This window comes from Ursus americanus, chromosome X, assembly GCF_024610735.1.
Source record: "Ursus americanus isolate L20-20 chromosome X, mUrsAme1.1.p, whole genome shotgun sequence".
Taxonomy (NCBI): domain Eukaryota; kingdom Metazoa; phylum Chordata; class Mammalia; order Carnivora; family Ursidae; genus Ursus; species Ursus americanus.
In genome coordinates, this window is record NC_142164.1 from 3,527,599 (window position 1) to 3,550,320 (window position 22,722).

At 40.3% G+C, this 22,722-nt stretch overlaps 1 non-coding gene across 1 annotated transcript; it reads right to left on the minus strand.

Annotated features, from left to right (window-relative positions):
- Window positions 1–502: 502 nt before the first annotated feature.
- On the minus strand, window positions 503–666 carry LOC123787687 (U1 spliceosomal RNA). The gene has a single exon (XR_006778305.1). It is a non-coding gene; the product is annotated as a U1 spliceosomal RNA (small nuclear RNA).
- Window positions 667–22,722: the final 22,056 nt, after the last annotated feature.

Here is a 22,722-nt window from a genome sequence, read left to right on the forward strand (position 1 = left end):
TCTGGCAGAGCAGAGGGGTGTAGGCAAATGTTGACAGCTCTGAACATTTAGGTGGAATTATCACGGGAAACTCTCCCCTCACAGGACAGAGAGGGAGAGAAAGTCAGAATTACAAATAAACAAAAGCTTGGCAAAGAACTCAATTGCATAAATAAAAATACTGACGGGACACTAGAGTACCAAGAGTATCCCCTCCTCTTCATAGCTGAGGTTATCCTGTGATATATTACACCTTCAAATCCAGAGGACAAATCTAACATTCCAAAAGTCTGCCTCATTCATTCAGCATTCAACAAATGCTTACTGCATGCTCACCGTGTTGGGTGTTGTGCCAGGTGCTAGGGAGGGGACAGAAGTACAAATAAATACTTGGAGCGCAAGTGGGCAAGCAGCTAAAACTATATATGAACAAAAGTGCTATGGGAGTACAAAGGAGAGGACAAGACAGCAGCACCATTAGCCAAGAAAAGCTCCATAGAGGAGGTGATATATTTTTTTTTTTAAGGGGAAAGCGCGAACGCAGTCCCCCACTACCACAAATCACGCAGTCAAGTTTCCCACATTTGGGGAAATCGCAGGGGTCAGCACATCCGGAGTGCAATGGATAAGCCTCGCCCTGGGAAAACCACCTTCGTGATCATGGTATCTCCCCTGCCAGGTAAGTATGAGGAGGTGATATTTGACCTGGGTGTTAGATGGGCACTCAGTGGAGAAAACAGGGACTGATAATAAGTGTGTCACAGATACTATCTCATTTATTCCTACACATTAAGTGTCTTTGTTACCCCCAGGTAAAGGATGAGGAAAGTGGAATTCATAGAGATTAGGTAACCTGACACAGCTAGTCCAAGTAGAAGGCAGAGCCAAGATTTGAACCTAGATATATCTGATTTCAATACCTGTCATCTTAACTACTACTTGACTATATTGGGAATTTGGTCAGAAGGTCCAAAAGCACAGAGGTCTGAAAGTACCAGGATGATTTGTTCCAGAAATAAGAAATCTCCCATTGGTGTGTGTGTGGGGGGGGACAAAGCTGGACTTCATCCTATAGTTAGTGGGGAACAATGCATGTTTATAAAGAGGGGGTGATATGATCAGATTGTGGTTTTGTTTTGTTTTTTGTTTAACAATACCATTCTAGGTGCAATGTGGAGAATAGATTGTAAGGGGTCGAAGGGAAGGTGGAGGTCAAGGCAAGATAGGGTGCTTTGGACTAAAAGTCATAACGGTAGAGAAATAAACAGAGAGGGCACTCAGAATCAATAAGAGTTGATGATAGATTATATGTAGGTGTGGGAGAAAGAGGAGTCTAGGATGACTTCCAGTTTTCCGGCTTGGGTGATTAGCAGAAGATGTAATTAATCAGGATTAGAAATACAAAAAAGGATTTAGGGGAAAGGCATGTTGAATTTGAAGGACATTTGGATAAAAATTACCAGTTAGCAGTTGGGGATATAAGATCATACATGCAGTTAGTAACTGAAACCACAGAAATGATTGCACTTGCTCTGTAGAATCTACAGTCTGGATGAAGAGGAGTTTGGGGCAGAAGAACCCTGCAAAACATTGGCATTTAAGAGTTGAGCAGAGGAAAAGAAGCCTGCAAAGCAGACGTTTACCATGAGAATTCTTCCATCACTACCTCCACACCCTGTGGCAGGAGCATGGCATACATTCTGAGGTCAACAGTAGAGAAACACTGAGTGCTACAGTAAACCACAGTAAAGTCTCTCCATCCCACACACCTATTCCCAGATATACAGCAAATGATGTAGATATTGTCACCAAAACATATTTTACATTCATCTAATATTGTTTCCATTGGTGACCCACCAAGAAAAGCTTGATTAAAACTTTGATTAAACATTTGATTTAAAAGTTTCATTCCTTCTGTTGACTCAAATGGTCTTGTTGCCTCTCCCTGATATTGCCTCTGTACAATTCCAAGATTCTATCTTAACAAACTGGAAGACAAAAAGTGATTTCATCTAATGGATCTGAGACTTCATTTGCCTTCATCAATTTTCTACATCTTGAAAGTCAATATAAATTTATCTTTTAAAAATTACCAGTTAAATTTGGAGGCACATTGACTGTTCACTATGTAGCACCCTCCCCTTATTCCAACAAAAATCTTCTTATTCTAACAAAAATGAATTCAGTGTACAGATTAAGCAAGCCAAAAAAAAATCAATGTCGGTGTTGCACTCACATATTGCAAAAGGGGGTGAATTTGGGGTTTATTTGTCATTCCTTCAGACAACTAGCTCTATTGCAAGACAAATCAATGTTGAGCCACACTTAGTCATCATTGATCAATTGTTCCATGATCAATTTAGATTTGTTCTCCCAAGAGTTTTTAAATAAGTTTAGCTAAAAGGGAACTTGCTGCCTGTCTGTATTAGCTTTTGCAGAACAATCTTTGTCCCTCTCTCTGTGACATGGTGTTGATATATGACAATAACCAGAGACTTGCTTATTTTGAAATCAGAAACCCTAGAGACTAGCTTTTAATTTCAGCACCTTTGTTATGATAAACTCATTTCAACAGAAACTTTCTTGGCCATGTCAAACTTTTCATCACCTCCTGGAGAAGACTTTCTTTCCTTTGAGCCCATTGAGGGAGGAGATCAGGGCAACACATCACAGACCTGGGGCTATGTGCTCATTACCAATTCTACTTTTCCCGATCTTGGATGATGTTGGGTCAACTGCCGGGCCTATCAGCCTATGTTGGGTCAATGGGATCCAGGTTCAGGCATGGCTCTTGTCTCCATGGGGGCTCTCTGTATGTGAACTGCAGACTATCTCCCTCTCTCAGTCTTGTGTGTGTGTGTGTGTGTGTGTCTGTATATATGTATGTATGTTGCAAGAAAAAATGAGAAAAGATGAGGATATGACAGATGAATCAGCTAAATCTAGTTCCTGACTTAGAAATTATCATCTTGATGCCTTCCTACTCCAACTTTGCCTCTGTGCCCTAGCTGGAGTCCCATTCAGCTGTGGTGGAAATGACTTGATATTCTCCCAGAGCATGTAGATTTGGAGGACAGGAAAGTAAGAGAAGCACCCAGGAAGTGGATGAAAGGCTGAGCTGAGTTGCCTACTTGTTAGTTCCACTTTCAAGGTGGGAGTAAGGGTCTCCTTTTCCTTCCACTCTCTGAAAGGAACCTTCTGCTTCCATTCTAGACCTTCCAGTGGTGTTCAGAGGTGTGGATATTTGCCCCATTGTGGTATATATAGCTTCTGATGAACTAGTCCAGCAATAACTTAATATAGTATCTCCATGGACAAATGTCTTCAGAGTTCCAAATATGGGATGTACAAATAAGCTTTCAGTGCACAGCCTATTTATTAGTAAATTGGTAATGACTTAATGTTATTCAGACACTTTTAATTAGGAAAAATGCTCTTTTGATTTTTGGCTACCTCTTTAAGCTGTGAGCAATTAAAAAGCAGACCGTTCATTACCTCAGAATGTGATAAGAGAGAAAAGTATATATAAATGAGCTTTGACTACTAATGTCAAACACACAAAGAGTGTTTCTTGAGTCTCAGGCTCTGTTGTGGATACTTAGTCTTTGTAAAAACCTCATAAGAAAGATGCTATTATTATCCCAATTCTAGAGATGAATTAATGTGACATATAGAGGCTAAGCAACTTGCTAAAAGTTATAGCTACTAGGGGGCCAAGCTGGGATTCAAATCCAGTGTGCCTGGTTCCAACTTGGCATTACTATGGCTCAGTTTTCTACCTCAAAATCTTTGCTCATACTGCTCCTTATTCCTCTAGTGCTTTCCCCCCATTTTTCAGAATTACTCCCATCCCTCGAGAACAGGGGATCCACCTCCTTCATGATGATTCTCCAGATCCCCCTCATTGGAATCAACCTCCTTTTCTGCACTCCCAGTGTTTTGCAAGCTTCTCTCATAGCACTTTTCACACTTTGCCTTTGATTCTTGCTATTTACAAAGTTTTTATCAAGTGTGCTAACCACCTTCCCTCACAGGCCGTAGTGATTTTCAGGAGGAGACTGGACTTTGCTCATCTCTTTAAGTGCCCAGTAGAGTGTCTTACACAAAGTAGGTGAATAAGACATGGTCCCTTCCCCCTCAACCAATTTACAATTGCCAACTTAAACACATCATTCCTGTTCAAGAAGAACTGATGCCCAATGTACACAGAACAAACACATCCTTTGCCATTTGAGGGACCAGTTCCATATCTTGGAACCCTTATAATGGTCTTTAACAGGGTAGTCCTTGGGGCAGAGGATAAACTGGCATGGATTAGTAATCATAGCAACTTTAGAATACTTGATGAAATGGAACTCAGCTGGGCCTCTCACCTGAAATTGGAATCTCCTCCTCAGAGTCCTTGCCAGAGGAGCTCACCATGAACATTGCTCAGGACATGGCAGGTGCCTCTTCTCTCATGAAGTCAGTCTGTACCCATGTGTATAGCCTTATTGGTAGGAAAGTCTTTCTAAAGTTGAGCTAGAATCTACCTTCCCCGTATCTCTAGGACGTTATTTCTCTTTCTTCCCCTCAAAATCACACCACAACAAATCCATCTTTTTCAATTATTTTTTCAGAGTGATCCTGATAAACTCTTCAGTGCATGACGTAAATGACTCAGACAACTGTACCTCGTCATCACACTTAGCACGTTGGATTGCCCTTTTAGCTATTTGATGGATTACTTAGCAAATGGCCCCAAGGAGCTGGAAATGATTGATTCTTGTTTCCATGTATAGATATTGTCAAGGGGAGAGCGCTGGCTTGTTAAACACCTAAACGGTAAGATAACATCTATCCACTCACAGTGCAGAACTGTGGCCACCAACTTCTTGCGCTCCATGGGTCTTGGTGTGAACACTGCCTTTTTTCCTTTATACCCCAGTGTCCTGGGTGCATATGCTTTTTGACCCTCTATCTTCCTTTGGAGTTTTGCATGACTTGGCCCAGCCCATACTTCAGCGATATGGGGCAGTTGGTGGCCTGGAGGCTCTGGTCAGGCTCAGTTTGCTACCAGGAAAGCTGTCCTGCTTTCCTGGAACCTCTAGACCTCATACACCTAGGTCTTCCCACCCTGCCCCCGTGAAACACAGGACTTATGCAGGTCTGGCCTGCTGGCAAGCCCTGGGATTTCAGAGCTCTCCAAGGCACAGCCTGCTCCCAGTGTGACCTGAGATTATAAGTGGATCAATAGATTTACAGACCCTTGGTAAATTTTCCAAATATTAATGAGACTTAAGTGTCAGAATAATGACTCCACCTCTAAGATTAAGGCCTAGAAAGGAAATGTCCAGTTTTAAATTTTGAATCAAAAGTTGTAAAAAGCAGTTCATCTGGACAGTTTATAAATTTATTCAATATAAAAGTTAACAGATGTTCTAATTCCATTGATTCCTTTTTATTTGCTGCTCTATTTTGTGTCTGAGGCCAAAGATGAAGGAGATTAAATTAGGAAAATGGGTCTATTACATGAGCTATTGTCAAGGAGAGATTGAAATCAGAGCCAGTTTCAAATTTGACTTTCACTATTGACTGTTTTGTCTTGGGCAAGTCACTTAACCTTTCTGAGCCTCTGTTATATCATATGAAACATCAGGACAGTAATCTCTGCCTTGCTTACCTCAGGGTTGGACTGAGGATGCTGTGAGACAAAATATGTGAAGATTCTGACTTGTTTTCCTTGAGAAATGTCTGAAATAACACAGGGGCTGCTAATGAGTTAAGGCTGAGCAATAAGAATGATGTCTGGGTCCCAATCCCCCCAACCCACTCCTGAAGAGAGTAGTTATTATAAGGTGGGGTGAAAAAAGCCTTGGCCTCTGCAGACCCTCTTTCTTCATGGTCATTTAAATATAAAGTGTGTGTTTGTGTCTGTCTTCCTGAGTAGTAGCTTTATCCTTAAACCTAGACTTGACCTAATGGCATGTGGCGGGAGTCACTAAATTGTCATCCAGCCATCTGCAGTTCCTAATGTCCATCCTAAGGGGTGGGAGCAGGTAGAAGAAGGCTGAAGAAAAGCATGTATTTCTATGGGGTTTTGTTTTAGTTGTGTGAAGAGACAGCAATGTGTTTGATAGAGTTTCTGTTCTGTTTGAACTGTTTTGTTGGGATTCACTAAGGTCTTCCAAAGTCACATCCTCTCATATTCTCTCATTCTCTGCCTTCAATCATTTCCTCTGTATCTCATGGTGGATTAACCCATTAGCAGTCTCAGACTCTGCTCTGTCCCTGCCTCCCAGGAGCCCCCTTCAGTTTTCTACCATTCAAAGCACATTACATGTAGTAATTGGCAACACTCTCTAAATTGAATGAGGCTTCTGGACAATTCCAGAACATCTCCCCCCTTCAAAGTGTGTGCTGCTCAATAAAAACCCAAACATAAAACCTGATGCTTTGATTTTCATGCTTCTCCTGAAATAATATCACTAATGACTTTTTGTGACTATTAGAGACCTTTGACTAGAGATTGAATTAAAACACATATCCATGAGTCATGTAAAAAAGCCCAAAATTAAATGTTCATTTTGCATACAAGAACAATTTTATTAACATTTCTTTGATTAATACATCTAATATTATCAAAAGAGTTGTGTTAAGAGAAAATTCTTTGTAGAATTTTATAATATTATATTACATTTATGTTATATCATATTTTCCCATTGTGTAACACTACAAAAAAATAAATAAGCATTCCTGATGGGAAAGAAACAATTTATTCTCAAGAACACATTTCAGAATATAACAAGAGTTTTTAAAGATTATGTATTAAATAGATTTGCTAACTTTATTTAAAGTAAGTTCTATAATAAGACTGGCAAAAATGTGCTAAATATTATGACCTCATTCTGTGAATCACTGATGGGTATTTGGGATGGATTTTTCCTCCCTCAAATGGGATCCCAACTGAGCTATTCAGAATGTTTTCTGGTTCATCTGAGAAATCTTCCAGGGCTCCTGGAGTGTTAAACAAGATGTTTTTAACAAGGATTTAGAAACCAAACTTCAACCAGAACAAGTTTTTAGGATAGACAGTGGATGTCAAATTGATCCCTTAAATTAGAATTTTTCACTCACTTACAATATTATCTGAATGCTTAAATACACTTTAAAACAAGAGCACCTGCATCAGGCAAAGTGGATAGAAAGTAGGACAGATTTGGGGCAGCAAAAATAATTATCAACTGCCTCACAGTCCTATTACCTTATGACAAAAATAGGTAAGTGTCCCCAAGGGATCGATCAGTGATCCTGGGAGACTCATTAATTACTTCTCAGTCCTCCCCTTGATGAAAAGTGGTTTTCTTAACTTAATGTCCCAGGGGACATCTTTGAATCAATCAGCATAGAATGTTGGCGTTGGAAGGGCATTCAAAGCCAGACAACATATCATGAGCATCTACTATATGCCAAGACTTGTGTTAAATGCTGGAAAAGTAAAATGATCAATAAGGCATAAGCCTACCCTCAAGAACTTCTCCATTAGTTTGACTTCCTAATTCTACACATGGAAAACTGGTCCACAGAGTAGAAGGGGTTTATCCAAGGTCAACCACTACTCAGAAGCAAGAACTTCCATTGAACCAGGGTTCAGATGCTCTTTTTTTCCTCATCATGTTGTTGCCTTATAACACTGTCTTAAGAGATGTTACCTTTATTCTGGGATTTGTGTTTGTTGCAGGATCAAAATAGTATGAAAACACCAAAAAAAAAAAAAAAGAAAAAGTTTTGAACCACTCCTTAGCCTTAACCTCATAATGAGCTGCAATATCAGTGAGGAAAATGAAGACCCTCTCTCTACATCTTCTATCATCCTTTTGGAAGCTGTGGGTTCAGTGAATGCTGAGAGGGAGAGCAGTCCAAGAGTAACAGAAGAAAGGGGAGGGCACGTGACCCTTTCATGGTCCCGTGTCATTTTCTGTACTTATTTCTGACAAACCCTTGGAGATGGAAATAAGGAATCTGAGGAGAAGCCCAAGAATTTTTCTTGAGGTAGCATTAAAGGTTCCCAAATAGCTTCACCAGTAGGATCTCCGAAGAGCAGAGAGGGAGTCTTCCCATCCAGCCTCCTCATCAGAGGAACCCAAAATGGTGAGAAGCATGGAGGAAGGCACAAGGAGCTGTTGGGGAGATGCCAGATAGAACCAACACTGGGAAGGAGATAAACCCAAAATACCAAAAAAGTCATCGCCAGATATTAACAATTAACACACAGGGAAAGAGTGGGAAGAGGTGAAGGAATTGTTTGCCATAGGGCAGAAAGAATGATAGACATCAATCCTTCCCACCCAAAACACGGGTGAATAGGATGAGATGCTTTAGGAGGAGTTAGAAAAAATGAGACCTGTTTGAAGATCCAAGGGCTTCATTTTGCTCTCTCCAGTTGGGTGTGTCTGCCTTTTGTTTAGGAACTCCCTTAACTCTGCAGTGCTAAGAGGGGCAGAAGAGGCTTCATGGATAAAGGCTGCTGGCAGCTGACGTTATAGTGGCTAGCATTTATTGAGGGCTTATCATGTGTTTTACATGCGTAGTCTCTTGTCATCCCCACCTTGACCTTTTAAGGGAGGGACTTGAGCACAGAGAGGTTATCTTGCCTCCAAAGCCTGTCCTTTTTACTACTGTGCTCTACCAACAGTGACCAAGGGTCCAGGAAGCAAGATAAGGAAGCCCTCAGGTTTTCTTCTTAGTTTCTATCTGGTCTGGTTCCCTGGGCTAGGAAAAGAGGCCAAGAGACAGGGCAGAACCTCTGGGCAGAAATAAAGAGCTGCATTAGGTGGCTCTCCATGGAAAACCCAGAACAGCAGCAAAGGTACAAGGGAGGTCAGGGTCTTGTTACTTTGCTTTATGCAAAGTTATTAGTAGTGGAAGCCCAGTCACTAGATTTAGAAGTGGAACACAACAAAAGTTGGAATATTTCTTCCTAAGTGGTTGGACAGTAGGCATAGTTCAGCTTTAGTGAGCATTGGATGTGCCAAATTGAACAGAGATTAAAGATGCTAATTCTGGACATGTGTTTCAGAGCCTTCAAGACAAATGTCTACTCAAACTAAGAAGGTGGATTCTTTGTTACAAATGCAGGACTACATTTGACAGAATTTTTTGAAGTGCTACACTAGAAAAGCACCAAACTTGGAGTCAAGAGACCAGGGTTCTTGTTTCAACTTTGCTACTCACTTGTTCTGTGACCTTCAAAAAGTCTGTTACCATCTTTGGCTCTTAGTTACCTCCTCTATAAAGTGAAGTGGTTTATTGGACAGTTTCTGAGGGTCTTTTTTGCTTGAGCACTTTGGGAGCCAGTGATTCCAAGAGAAATGACCAGAATCACAGATAGAGATAGTGTTGGTTGAGAAGCTGATGAATAACGTGGTTGAGGAAAAAGAATAATGCATGGAGGTTTGACGTTGAAGTATGGTGTCTGGGAGCACATCTAGGGACTGCATTAGTTCAGGTCCTCTGGGAAACAGATACTGAGGTGGAGTTAGGAGTATAACCCTTAGGAAAGATAAAGGGGAGAGGAGACAGAGCATTCAGAGGGCAAAGCAGAGCTGACTTCCAAGAAGGGAACGGGGAAAGGAAGCGGAACTGAGCAAGGAGAACCACAAACTGCAATGCAGAGGTGACAAGCTCTTGGCCAACACAACACAGTGCTTCAGAGCCAAGACCAACCCTTAAAGAAGTCCCACATTGGGCAGAAATGGCCAGACCACAGTGACCTTACTGTGTGAAGTCACTGCCTAGGAGCTGCCCAGGAAGAACAGAAGCTATCAGCTTACTGTATGTCCTGCAACTTAAAGGTACATTCTTCCTTGAAGGGAGATCCAGGGGACACAAAGATAGTAGAACTTGCCAAAGGACAGAAAAGACAAGTGATGAGATATCTAGATTTCAGTTACCAAACACTTTTCTGTGGAACTTCACTTTACCAAGATACTCTTTCAGGTTCAGATCTTGATCAGTTCTAAACTATTAGAATTATACAGATTCAATTCAATAAAAAAACATTAGGTATTGGAAGTCCAAATATAACAGGTGGTCTTTGGGGAGCTGGAAAGCAAAACACAACACTAAATCATTTCTTTGATATATAGAAATCTTCACTGTTGGGATGTGACATGGGTAAAGTATCAGCCTCTTCATTAGCAAAGTCTTTTCGTCCTCTTAATACAAAGGTGACTTTTACCAAATGCCAAGTCTTTCACAAATAAACACACTGTGGGTAGCAATGCAACATGGCTATAGACATGTCCAAAACGAATGATCAAGATAACTGCATCTTTAATATCCTAGAGATGTTCAGTTGGATTCCTTTTAGCCACAGGCTATATTAAAAACAGCTTCCGTACATGGGGACCTGTGAAATCATTCAGTGAGCATCCAGTGGTCTGATATAAGAAAAGGTTAGCCGTATTGATTTAGGATTCTCTGAGAAACCAACTGTTGAAAGATCAGACGAGACACTTGTTTTTTCTAAAAGATTTTCATCAATTGTAACTTCATGGTTTAGGCATTCCCTTGTCCTTAAAATGAAAGTAAAGGCAGAGCAATAAGGTGAGGGGAGGAGGATTACTAGTAATCATGATCAGTTCACCTGAAGAGGCAGTGATATGCAGTAGAAAAATATATGGCTGGAGCTTAGGTAATATCTATAACGGACTACATGGATAACATTAAGATATTTAAGCTATTTTACTCAATCGATAAAAATGTGTCAGATATGAGGCTTGCATGAGATAATAATTAGGGAAATATTCTGCAAGCTATAGAAGCATTCTTCGCATGTGCAGGGCTCTCATCACACTTTACTGTGGCTCAGGCAAGTGCTAATAGAGCAGAGAATTAAGTGTACAGGCTAGGAGGCAGATCACCTGGATTCAGTCCCAGTTCTGAGCTAGGGTGAATTAACTTCTATGTGCCTCAGTTTCCTTATTTGTAAAACATGGATAATGCAAGCACTTAACTCTTAAGATAGTTATGAGGATTATATGAGATGATACATATAAGGCACTTAGCATAGTGTCTGGCACACACAGTAAGAGCTCACCAAATGTTAGGTGTTATATGAGAAAACTGAAGTAAACACAGTTGAAGGATTCACCCAAGGCCACACAGCTAATGCCATAGGCTTTGGATTCTGAATTCAGTGCTCTTTTCAAAATACCTTGCTGTCTTCCCAGGGAGAGGGAGCAACTACATGTGTCACATCTATAGGACAAATATGCTTTCCTATCAAAGTCCAACTCCTTTACTCACTAACAGAGTATAATGCTTTTAAAAGCAAGAAAATAGCCCCTGTGCTTCCCTGAGGACATCAAATTGGTCACTGATATCATTATAGCAACAAAAATGAATATGATTTACAAATCCCATGTACCTGCAAGAGATGCAAATTAAATTTGTAAAAAGATATAATTATCTACTAATATCCTTTGCACTAATAAGGGAAAATACCAGTAACAAATTCTGGAAAGCATATAGGTGAGGAAGGACTTTTTCAGCTGGAAGACATGTAAAACAGCAGGACCCTTCTGGAAAAGTATATGGGCAGACATTGTGAAGATCACAGAGCATCATTGCTATTTTCCTATAGAAAAATAAAACAAATAATATTAAGAATGACTTCAGCAGCCGAAAGTTTTATTGCAGCACCTTGAAAATAAGGGGAGACATCCTTTTTTGTATGGCTTAATAAAGTCTTTGGGGGGGCAGGGTGGAGGGAGATGGAGAGAGAGAATCTTAAAACAGGCTCCATGCCCAGTGCAGAGCCCAATGCAGGGCTTGATGTCATGACCCTGAGATCGGGACCTGAGCCAAAATTAAGAGTCAGGCGCTCAACCAACTGAGCTACCCAGATGCCCTGTTTTAATAACCATGGAAAAATTCACTTCAATCAAAGTTCAAATATATGAAACTGTACCAATTTGCAGAATCCCACATACAATGGAAAGGAAGATGAGTGCTCAGAGAAATGAAAGGTTCACAATTTAGCTCTCAAAGGCATAAGACATATAATAAATAGTTATAAAATAAAACTTTCCTTTCTCAAGATGCAAAAAAAAATCAGAAAAACTTACAGTAAGAAAATGAGAAAATAGAGTGATCAAGTTCATTAGAACCAGAACAAAAGAGAAAGGTTAAGATGAAAACAGACAGTAAAACAGTGCTAAAATAATGCTGAGGAATAATCAGGTTGTGGGCCTCAGTTGACAAGGCCATCCTCACTTAAGAAGTCTGTATGGTCTGGAAGCTTTAATAACAAATAAAAGATGAACAATGGGCTTTGGAAGAACCTGAAGGGAATCCATAGCAATCACTTCCTGCAGTAGCTGCAACAATCCTCTGACACTTTGTCCCTCAAACCCTCACTAACACTTTATTTCCTCCAGTCAAGCACTGGAAGATATATAGATATACAGAAGACATTGAGATATATAGATATATATAGGTGCATAGGTATTAAGAGGTATATAGTTACATAAAGGTATATAGGTATACATTAAGGATATAGAGATGCTCTTCACTGCCATGACCACACTTGCAAACAAGAATGAAAGTGGCAGGGACAGTCAAGCTGGGCTAAAGGCCCTAATAAAAATCCCAGCTCTCAAGCAGGCTACGTATGCTGGGCCTTTAGCTGTCTTTTACATTCGCCTTCTCATTTAATTCTCACAGTGGTTTTATAAGGTAAGCATTTCCTTACTCTTATTTTTCAAAAAAACTGAAGCTCAGAGTGGTTAAGTAACCTGCCCTAGGTTCCACAGCTTGCAAATGGAAGAGGTGGGATTTGGACCTAGGACTCTCTGACTTCTGAGTCAGTGTTCTAAGGCAGAGCATGGTACTATTCCAGCCCCAATCTCACCAACACATGTAGAAAAGTGGCCACCCCTACTGCTCATTCTTTTCCTTAGACCAACATAAGTGTGGAAAACCATACTTTTCTTAGCTTAGTTAGAACAAAGTAGATATTCTTAGAGAGGAATTTTTACTAGGAGACTCAGGGGAAAAAACAAATCCAAAAGAATAGATAGGAAGGCATTCATGACTATTCAATAACTAGAGTACAAAAAAACGTGATGTGATGAGCACTGGGTGTTATACGCAACTGATGAATTATTGAACTCTATGTCTGAGACTAGTGATGCACTCTATGTTGGCTAATTGAATTTAAATTAAAAAAAAAAGAAAAAAAATGAGTCCCTACCCCACACCATACAGAGAAGTTAACTCCAGATGGATTTAATACTTTGACGTCCAAAATAAAACTAAGAATTTTGGATGAAAATAGAGGGGAATGCTTTTAATGTGACCTCAGGATAAGGAAAAATTTCTTAAACAAGACACGAAAAAAGCACTAACCATGAAAGAAAAGATTGATAAATTTGCCTACACTAACATGAACAGTAACAGAATTTCTTAGAAATTGCTGGTGTACATAGGTTTACGACTTTGAGAAACAATTTGGCATTTACTAGTAAAGTGCAAAATTTGCATGCCCAAGACTCAAAAAAGCAATTCTCACACATGTGTTCACAGAGACATATATAAGAATATTCACATTGTATATATTACTCAGCCATCAGAAAGGATGAATACCCACCATTTGTATCGACATGGATGGAACTGGAGGGGATCATGCTAAGTGAAATAAGTCAAGCAGAGAAAGACAATTATCATGTGGTTTCACTTATATGTGGAACATAAGAAATAGCAGGGAGGACATTAGGAGAAGGAAGGGAAAAATGAAGGGGAGGAATCAGAGGGGGAGATGAACCATGAGAGACTATGGACTCCAGGAAATAAACTGAGGGTTTCAGAGGGAAGGGGGTGGGAGGATGGGCTAGCCCAGTGACAGGTATTAAAGAGGGCACGTGTTGTAATGAGCACTGGGTGTTATACGCAAACAATGAAGCATGGAACACTACATCAAAAACTAATGAAGTACTGTATGGTGACTAACATAACATAATAAAAAATAAAAAAATAGATAAACCAGTGGGATGGGGAGAGTGGGGGGAGATAGAGACACAGAAAAAAAAATAAGAATATTCACAGCTGCACTATTTGTAATGGCAAAAACAAAAAAGAATTTGGAAACAATCCAAATTTCCAGCAGTAGAAAAAAAGATTAATAATTATTCATAGATTGAAATATTTTATAGCAGTGAAAAATAATGAGCTTCAGTTACCAGAAACAATATAGATGAATATAGCATAAAGTTGAGTAATAAAAAGCAAGTCCTAGAACACTGGTATCCTCATTAAAATGCAATAAACCAAACTAAACAATGTATTGTTCAGAAGTACATATATATGGAATTAAACTATTTAAAAAGCAAAAGAAATAGTTTAAAAAGCATGGAGGTGATAAACAGAAAATTCAGTATGCTGGTTTTCTTTCAAAGGGGAGTGGGAAGGCAGGGTGATAGGATGAGGGAAGATCACATAGGTAGATGTAAGTTCTTGGTAATCCTAGGTTAGTTCTTAGGTTGGGTGTTGGATTCACAGGTATTTATTATGGTCTTTAAATAAATAAATAAAATGCTACATGACCTAAGGATGAAGAAATGCCAAAAAAGGAAATGTATGATTAACACAATTAATACAATTTGTGTACCTGAGGCACAGAAAGAAAAAAGAAAGGTCAACATTTCGAGAACTGATTTCTGATCCTTAACCAAAATACAATCAGAATATAGTTGTTTTTTTTAATCCATCATATTTCCAGTAATACATCCCTTTGTGAGTAATATCAAACTAGATCAACTTTCTGCAGTTAGAAATTGTTGACATCGTTCCAAGAAGTAATCACATTTCTGCCTAGAAAGGGAAGATTGATGGATAGCAGCCCTGACAGATGTGCTGAGGACACTGTGCTGTGGCTACCTGGGTAATGGTTTGACATTTAATTAGAGGATTAAAAAGCATCCTTCTCTTTTTTCTTCACTATGCAGAACATACTGAGGAGGGAAGGGAATGGAAAGAGAAATTAGATATACAAAATATGCGGTTTAATCTATTAGAGTAATGCTTCATTTATCCACCAGCATTGCTGGAAATGAGGTATTCCTCAGACATGAACTTTGCAATAACTTAATATAACCCCTTTTAAACCCAGAAACACTTAAAAATCATTTTAATCATTTTTTATGAAATCCTGCAAGATGGCTTACACACTTGCCTGTTATCTAAAGAGAATAATATTCAAAATCCCAATTTCTGCAATGCACAAGGATCATCATTCTAAAATAAAATTACTGCACTAGGCAGTACACAGGACAGTAGTCAGGACCCCATGTTCTCAATGGCCCCAAACTAGTTTCGAGTTTTTGTGTCAGCTTTGTGTAGGTTTTCTGTAAGTTTCCTCCTAACTAGTCTATTAACCACCCCAATTCTCAGCATGCTTGCCTCCTCAAACACCACACTCTTTCTAATGTGGGAAAACAGAGGAGCAAGCTTCAAGCCTCACTCATTCATTTACTCATTTATTAAGTAGTTTTTGAATGGCCAATATGTGAAAAGTGGGGACCACAGAAGGAATCAGACACTGATTCCTTTCTTGAGGTACTTCTGATCCAGTGGTGTAAAAGAGCTATGTACACATGTACAAGTAGAGTAATACACTCTGTAAGAGCAGTACAGAAAATGTATAAATCACTTATGGCTAGGATATCAGAAAAGGCTATTTGGAGGAGGATGCATCTGAGCTGACTCTTGAAAATGATATGGTTGGAAACACAGAGATGGAAAGAAGGGCATTTTAGGTAGAAAGAGAACTATGAGCAAAACTCGAAGACCTAACACATAATAGGTGCTCAATAAATATTTGTTAAAAAATGAATGTAGGCAGTAAGTCTCAGGGTGTATTGAAAGAAATGCAAGGAATTCTTTCTAGGTAAAGAGGCGGTAAAATCAGAGAGGAAAGTGGGGCTTGACTATGGAAGTCCTTGAATGGCAGGCTGAAGAGTCTTAATAGGAAATAAGACTCTTAAAGAAGAGTCCTAATAGGAAATAAAAATTGAAGATTTTGGGGCGCCTGGGTGGCACAGCGGTTAAACGTCTGCCTTCAGCTCAGGGCGTGATCCCGGCATTACGGTATCGAACCCCACATCGGGCTCCTCCGCTATGAGCCTGCTTCTTCCTCTCCCACTCCCCCTGCTTGTGTTCCCTCTCTCGCTGGCTGTCTCTATCCTGTCAAATAAATAAATAAAATCTTTAAAAAAATTGAAGATTTTGAGCACGGAGTTGGTAATCAAAATTATTATTTCAGATGATCGGCAATGAGATCTGAACAATGACCATGGCACCATGAATTGAGAGGAGAAATATTAAGGAAGTAGAATTGACAGATGCCCACCAACTGTATGCAAGGAGCAAGACATAGAGAGTAGTCAGAGATAGCATTTGACCTTGAGGCTTCAGGCTGATTTGGCTATAACGAAAATAGAGATATGACAGTAGGGGCAGGTTGGTGGGAGGAGGTATAAGAGAAAGGAGATGAATGAGTTTCATTTCAGGTACATTGAGTTTGAGAGTTGAAGGTGAATGCTTGGGTGGCATTCTCTGCCCAGCAGACAGTTGGAGCTCCTTAGAGATATTGGGGCTATGAAAAAGATTTAGGAACGATTATCACAGAGATAATAATTGAAGCTGTCTGAGATTATCAAAAGAAAGTATGTAAAGAGAGGGAAAAAAGAGTACCAAAAACAGAATACTAGATGAAAAAAAAGTCTATATTTAGGGGATGGGAGGAGGAGGAGCCAACAATAAGTCCAGAGAAAGTACTGTTAAATTTTTAGAACTGTGTCTAAAATAAGAGTCCAGAGAATCCCAAATCTATGAGTAAAATGTAGGTACTAGAATATATGAACATTGTGACAACTCTTTCAGCTATGAAAGAACCTTTTTAAAATTTGTTCCTGGATCTCACATTTATTTTCACATTCTAATTATCAAAGTTACCACCAAGTACTTTCACTTTAAGAAGGAAGAAAGTGTTCCTCTGAGTTTTCCTTGTCTATTTGTCCAAGGCAAGCAAAGGAAAGAGCTGTGGAGACACTGACAATGTCAGTGATAGCAATGGAGTTGGTGACAGCATTGACATTAGTGACAAGAGTGGTGACAAGAACTCAGTAATGGTACAATGTCCAGTTATTCATGCGTGCACATATCAATGCAGCAAGCCTACGCTAAGAAGCTGCTCTGTCCCACTATTTCAGTGATGAAGATTGAGAAATGAACAATACAAACAAAATCCCTGCTGCTATGGAACTGTCGTTAGAGTTGGAGTAGGTATCCCCAAGACACACAAAAATATCAAAGAAGATAATTTTTTTAAAGATTTTATTATTTATTTATTCGACAGAGATAGAGACAGCCAGCGAGAGAGGGAACACAAGCAGGGGGAGTGGGAGAGGAAGAAGCAGGCTCCCAGCGGAGGAGCCTGATGTGGGGCTCAATCCCAGAACGCCGGGATCACACCCTGAGCCGAAGGCAGATGCTTAACCGCTGTGCCACCCAGACACCCCCCAAAGAAGATAATTTCACATAGTTATAAGTGGTATGTGATGCGCAAAAACAAGATAATAAAACTGGAATTGACTGGGTGGTCAGAAAAGGCTTCTCTGCAGAGATGACATTTGACTTGACATCTGAATGACAAGAAGGCACAAGTTAGGCAGAGATTAGTGGAAAAATCACTGCAGGCAGAAGGTACAGCATATTCAGAGGTAAAAATAAGCTTGGCATATTTAAGGACTGTCAAGGCCAGTGAGTCTGGCATGTGATGAGAGTGGCAGGATATGAGGTTGCTAAGGCCAGATCATGAAGGGCTTTATGGGCCAGGGGAGTTAATATAGAGTTTGATCTCAGTTATGAGATCCATTTGAAAGGTTATAATAAGCAGAAAATGATGGAATCATGATGTTATAAAAGGCTTTGTTTTTAACTGAGTTATGCTAAGTCTTTGCTTTTGGAGAGCAATACCAGGCAAAGAAATAGCCAAGAAGATCAGCAAGAATAGGAATAATAGGAGAGAGTTAAGAGAATACTAACTGGGGTTATAGAGGGATCTCCTTAGGTTCAACATTCTTCTGGAAGCACTTGACCCCCTGCCCATGAACGACAAAAAGATCACATTTGTATGAAGATTCTCAAGACCAGTCACTGAGAAGTCTCTGTCCTTGGGTAATTGGACATCATGTGATTGTTAAATTGACAGGAGGAAAGCAACAGGGTATACTTTTGTGTGAATGTGCCTCCACTAGGCTGTATGTTTGAGAATAGAAATCCTGATTTATTTGCAAATTCCCATTGCCTATCTTAGAGTAGAAGCTCAATAAATGTTTTTTATGAATAAATAAGTAAATGTTAAGTAAAACACAGATTTGGGAGCCTGAGGCAGAAGTGGTTAGGTAGCTATTTGTGTTCCTGTTATGCAGTATAGAATGGGAAATAGTTTCCCAGCCAATGGCTACATTTCCCCATCACCCTTTGCACCTAGATTCTTTTTTTTTTTTACACTGGAATGTGAACAAAAGTCATGTGTGTCACTCCCAGGCCAAGGTAGTGAAACATTGGGTGTGTTATCCTTCACATTTTTCTTCCCCTTCCAGTTTTTCTTTCCTCAGAGGTATTTAAGATGACGGCATCATGAAATGGAAGGATCTTAGAATTTCTGAGTCCTCAATTGAAGAAGAGCTACTCAGGAGAGCCACACTATCAGAAACATTTGCATCACACTTTGAGCATCTAGAAAAAATTTTCTATCATTTTAAGCTACTGAGAGGTGAGGATATATTTGTACCTGCAACATTAACCTGGTCTATTCTAATACGTCACAGGTAGCTGAACCACAGGACAGAACAGGAATGTTCATGGAAAGTATGAGTAAAGCATCTAGCCCTGGGGAACACCAATGTTGTTATTTCTATTTGAAAAGAGCCTCTGGCCCACTTGAAGCCACCATTCTTTATGAACGGCATGAAGAGCTGAAGAGATCTAATCCCTGTCTTTCAAGGAGACGAGAAAACAGGCCAAGAACTACTATGATTTCTTTGAGGAGAAAGGGGAGTGAGTCTTGCCACAGCAAAAGCAAGTGTTGGGTTTACAAATTGCTGCCAGGAAGATGTGTCAATTCCTGGCTCCAGGAATAAGCAGTAATTGAGATTTGGTTTTGGCTTTTGCCTTTACAGTCCTATTAATTAAGTGAAGTTTGAGGTACTTATGTACCAGAACATTTGATCTTGCTCTTTATAACTCATGTTTTATGTGGTCCTGGGCACAATCATATTTAATATGAGCCGTATTAAAGTGTGGCAGACAAATGAATTTAAAGATGCTACCAATCTGTTCATTCCCATTTTTCAGTTGATTGTATCATATGCTATAAATCTATGTAAGGGGAACCCATTGGTCCCTGAGACCTACTCATTGTTGTGAAGCAATTGTTAAACTGTAACAACTGCTGGAATTTGGACTGGTCAAAATTAGAAGAAACAAAAAGCCAGTATCCACAAAGCCAAGTTTTTAAAAATTACTTTTGTTGCTGTTGTTATTTTTCCTATAGATACCATTACGGTGCCTCCCATTTTCTCCCAAACATGGAACTTAATAAGGACTTTTATGAGTACCAGCTGTGTTTTCAATGTTCTCAGGGTATAAGAAGTTAGCCATTTTTCTAGTTAGACTGATATAATATGGTTTTAACACCAAGCCAAAGTAGACTTGATGGAAGAGCCAGTCATTGGGATGGGGATCTCAGTTGTCCCGTGGGAGACCCAACTGAAAGCAGAGGGCACATCAGTAAAGCATCCATGAGCATATTTCTCTTCTTCAAAGGTTCTCTTAAACCTGCTGCCCCCACCCTCATCCAGAGGCCCACTTGAGATTCCAGTCCTGAAGATGCAAAGGGGATAGTGAACAGAGTGGGTTGAGCCACTCTCACAAAGTCCCAGGCAGAAACAACATTTTTGAGGTGACACACACTAACTTGAGGAAGGAGGCTGAGGGCCTTATTTTCCATCTCTTTCCGTCCCTCTTCCAACCGTGTTTTGGCCTGACTTCTAACACTAGGGCTCCATCTTCTATACATAATCCTAATTCTGGCATCTGCAGCTCATCTTCTTGGCTTCAGACTCATATTTCCCATAAGGGGTGTGTCTCAGACTTGACATCAGAATCTTAGTGTTTAGGCTAGGATACTGGGCTCTGTCTAGCTCTGGTCCATTGACCATCCACTGGCTCCACCTGAAGGTGTCAGGAAAAATAGATTAAAGGTCAAAGCAGTACAACTGAAATAAGACTTCCCAGAGTTTGTTTAAAGATGGGGTTTGGAGGGCAGAGGGAGCTTTGGAGTAGCAAGAGCTTGCAGATTTTAAAAACTCTGATGGTGAAAGTGCCACAGTGCAGGCTCACAAATTCAGAAATACTTCCAGGTGACTCAGAAACCAGTAGCCCCAGGACCACACTTTGTGAAACACTGAACTAGAGCATAGGGTGCTTGTAGGAAGGGAATGCACATTAGGGCCAGAAAGGGCAAGGCCAAGTAACTGGGAGTCTTCAATGGCAGGCTCAGTAATCTGGACCTTGGACTTTCTGCTCTAGGTGATTAATGGAAAGACGTAGGAGGCTGTGTGACCCAGGGGAGAGCCACTATCAGAACTTGGGTCTGGTGAGAGCATCTACCTTGACAAAGGGGGGAGGAGGAACCAGTGTGGGGCCAGGGAACCCAGCAAGGGCACTGGTGCAAAAGTCCCAGGGAGGGAGTGGTGATGAGCAAGGGCCTAGACTGGGACACTCCATCCAAATGCATTCCTGCTGGAGACACGTGGAAAGGAGAGAGTTGTTTCCAAAAACCTGGGCCAGGAAGGAAAAAAAGAAGTTGCTCTTTCCCCAGTGGCATGTAAAATTTTGCTGATGATTTATTGGAATTCTTCCCAAAGCTGAAATTACCCAAATAACTCACTGAAGCCATTCGGAAGGGATCTGATACTATAGTTTGCTTTAAGAAGTCAACTCTGCAGAGGTGTACGTGGAAGTAATTTGTTGTAGTTGGAAACACAAAGAGATTTTTAAAAATCTTATTCTTGGAAGCAGAATATTTAAGGTCCCGCCAAACAGGACCTTAAAACTCAGTTAGATCAGGTTTCTAGTTGACAAATAGGAAAATGAATTGCTGTCCCACAGAAACTTCAACTAAATACTTAGAACATCTAACCCAGTGGTCTTTAGACTGTAGGATGCATTCAAATCATCTAGGGTACCTGTTAAAAATGCAGACTACTGCTCCTCCTCTTCCAAGATTCTGATTCATATAGATGTGGAGGAGGCCTTGATGTACATTTCCAAATCAGTTTCCTCCAGGCAATGCAGGTGGTCAAAATCCATGGATCTTTGCCTCACACACACCACTATCTTGGTCTTTGTCTTTTCAAGACTCTGTGTTAAGCACTCGGAGGAGTTTCCACGGGAAGAGGCTGAGTCCCTATCCTCAAGTGATTCCCAGTCTCCAAGACAAACTGCATAAGCACAAAACTGTATTTCAAAGGAGAGAGTGACAAGCATTCTAAAATGGGCAGAAAACTAACACCAGGATGGTTCAAGCAAGGGAAAGAGCTTATTTACTAATCCAATGAGACTAGCTGCAGAGGTGGTGTGAAGGTGAAGAAATAACAAGACTACATCTAACTAGCGTCTTTCACAGGCATCCTTTGAAAAGCACCAAGTTGTGTCAGAGAGAACTCCTTAAATAAGGAAGAACAAGAATGGCCCCCATGGGGAATTTGGAGAGTAAATCTGTGTGGTAGTGGTTTCTTCCATAGCATTTTAACACTAGGCTGTGATAATTTTTTTTGACTCAGCTGGCAGTAATAACGGAGGTCATCCAGACGTACTTCCTTCCATCACACTATTAAGTGGCAGAAGGATGATCAGAACACTGGGCAGAGCAGCTCTAGAGTCCACGCCTCTACCTACCATGCTGTACTACCTCTTGTAACTATTCTGGGACTCCAGTCTGTCAATCCTACCAGACCGTGAACTCTGTAGGTCTGTAGGGAGAGGAACCATGTCTATCTAGGTTACTGCTGTATCCCTAGTACTGGATACAAAGCAGATATTCAATAAATATTTGTTGAATGAATGAATAAATAGGATTGGCTGTGTTGACAATGATAAAATCATTCTGTGTTGTCTTTAGAGCCAGTCCTGTTTCCACCAATAACTTCTATGACCTTTGTTATGACCCTGCCCCTTTCTGGACCTCAGTCTTACCATCTGTAGAATGAAGGTGGTGCTCTTTAAGGGACCTGTCATATGTGACAGTCTAGAAGCCTCCCCCATTACTAAGTCCAAGCCTCTAGGGAGGGCCAGGCCAAACCCATGGCCTGACCTTGTCCCTGGCCCTAAACCCAGCCTGTTATGCTCCACATCTTGATGTTATATGCAAAAGTATGAGATAATAAGTTAGAGGGAAGAGGAGAGGTTACATATTTGGGGAGTTGGGGAGATGAAGAGATTCTTGGGCAGTTTAAGGCTGAGATGGAGAGGACCAAGAGAAAGTTTGCTGGTAATTTGCAAAAGGGATCCATCCTTAGAGGGATTTCTAGCCAGAGAATAAATGTATCAAACAGACTATGCATGTGGTAATCAAACACCCTGTTTATTGATAATGCTTCCGGGGCAGGTTTAACAGAAAGGACAACAAACGCG